Below are 2,630 nucleotides of genomic sequence, written 5' to 3' on the forward strand. Positions count from 1 at the left end.
TGCCTTCTTTCTTACAACCAATCAGGAGGTGGCTGTCTCTGTCCTTGGCTCTGGCTCCATCCACTCTTGATCTCCCTGCTTTCCACCTCACCAGTCCCAATGTGTACCAGCCACCACTGGTCCTGATCCCTGACTCCTCCTTAAAAACTCATGCACATACATTGCCCCGAACTCCACCCGCCCAACCTGCTCAACTTTCATGGAAGCATAGTAGGGAGCCGGAGGGTCATCTCAACTAATGCAGGGATCTCAACTAAAGCATCCACCACAGATGGCCATCTAACCTCTGCTTAAAAACCTCCAAGGAAGGAGAGTCCACCACTTTCTGAAGGAGTCTGTTCCACTATCAAACAGCTCTTGCTGTCGGAAAGCTATTCATGATATTTGGCTGGAATCTTCATTGGTTTGGGTCCTACCCTCCAGAGCAGGAGACACAAGCTTGCTAAATCTTCCATGTGACAACCCTTTAGCTATTTGAAGATGGCTATTGTATTTCTTCTCAGTCTCCTCTTTACCAGACTAAATATACCCAACTTCCTCATAAGGCTTGGTTTCCAGACCCTTGATCATCTTGGTCGCCCTCCTCTGCACACGTTCCAGCTTGTCAATATCCTTCTTAAATGGTGGTGCCTAGAATGGGACACAGGACTCCAGGTGGGCTCTGACGAAGGCAAAATACAGTGGAACTATGAGTTCCCTTGATTTGGACGCTAGACTTCAGTTGATGCAGCCTAGAATAGCATTAGGTTTTCTTATTGCTGGTTCACCCTGTTTCAGAAGGCTGTTTAAGAACATTATCACCCTGATCATTACTAAGTCATATTGAAACAAACACCCATTTGTTACTATGCATAGGAATTTTCACAACAACAGTCCCTTTGTGTTAAGGAATGGAATGGAGTTTTATTTATTTATTGCCTTGATTTCTCACCTTTTCTCCCAACCTTTTTGCAAAGCAACTTCCTCTAATATAATGCATTTTGGTATGCTATTTTTACTATTATAGTTGCTTTTGTGCGCAATTCACTCTAGTATATGCATTCTTTGTGCACATTACTTGGCTGGAGAACTCCATTTTAAAATTAAGAAAAAAGCAGTTTTGAGAAGAGGGTGGTGTTTTGGTTTGTCCCTTTAACAAACAACTGTAGATTTGGTAGGTTTGCCTTTAAATTAAAATTGGATCAAATTTCTTACCATCTGTGGTTACACAAGGAAGGATGTAAGGCACCTTACATATTCAAAGTTTCTAGGAAAACCTGCATCTTTAATTCAGCTTATGCATCTTGCCATTTCATCTTCAGTTCAATCTATTCAACTCACTGGAAGCCGAACTTGCTGGTTATCTATGCAGGAGCTGAATAAACGAGATGGCTACAATTCAGTGCACCTTAAGAGTGGGAGAGGGCAGGCTTTGGGCTTATGGGATCTAACCTTCTCCCAGACATTCCAGGGTCACCTGGAGCCAGGTTCAAATGGCAAAAGTCACATCCACACCACTGTGATGCAGCTTTAAACACTTGCAGCTTCCCCCAAAGAATCTTGGAAAGCTTATAGTTTGTTATGGGTGTTGAGAGTTGTTAGGAAACCCCTATTCCCCTCACACAGCTGCAATTCCCAAAATGTAACAATTAAAATTACAAATGCTTGAGTTAATATGAAGTGCAAACTGGGCATTTGAGCTGTGCCAACAGAAAAGCTTGAACAGAGCAGCCTGCAGACCTCTTTCTACGGGACTGGACACTTTGGGTCTGCTTTGGTTAGCAACAAGGAAGCTATATTATTATTAGTAGTAGTAGTAGTAGTAGTAGTAGTAGTAGTAGTAGTAATACCCCACCCATCTGGCTGGGTTTCCCCAGCCACTCTGGATGGCTCCCAACCAAATATTAAAAACACAATACAGCATTAAACATTAAAACAGGCATCCCCAAACTGCGGCCCTCCAGATGTTTTGGCCTACAACTCCCATGATCCCTAGCTAACAGGACCAGTGGTCAGAGAAGATGGGAATTGTAGTCCAAAACATCTGGAGGGCCGAAGTTTGGGGATGCCTGCATTAAAAACTTCCCTAAACATGGCCGCCTTCAGATGTCTTTTAAAAGTGAGATAGCTGCTTATTTCCTTGGCATCTGATGTGAGGGCGTTCCATAGGGCAAGCACCACTACCAAGAAGGCCCTCTGCCTGGTTCCCTGCAACCTCACTTCTCACAGTGAGGGAACCGCCAGAAGGCCCTCAGAGCTGGACCTCAGTGTCCAGGCTGGACAATGGGGGGGGTTTGGAGATGCTCCTTCAGGTTTACTGGGCGGAGGCCGTTTAGGGCTTTAAAGGTCAGCACCAGCACTTTGAATTGTGCTCAAAAATGTACTGGGAGCCAATGTAGGTCTTTCAAGACCGGTGTTATGTGGTCTTGGCGGCCACTCCCAGTCACCAGTCTAGCTGCCACATTCTGGATTAATTGCAATGACAGGCAGAGCCATGTCCTGATTGGTTGGCATTAAGAAGAGAGGCAGGTGGGGGCTGGTTCATAAAAGACTGGGGTGGATAGGCCAGTTCTCCATTCTCCATCATGGGCCAATCTTCACTCCTGCTAAGAATGATCATCACTGAGCCAAAACACACACAATCAAACCAG

Source organism: Zootoca vivipara, chromosome 13 (genome assembly GCF_965207765.1).
Source record: "Zootoca vivipara chromosome 13, rZooViv2.hap1.1, whole genome shotgun sequence".
In the NCBI taxonomy this organism is placed as follows: Eukaryota; Metazoa; Chordata; class Lepidosauria; order Squamata; family Lacertidae; genus Zootoca; species Zootoca vivipara.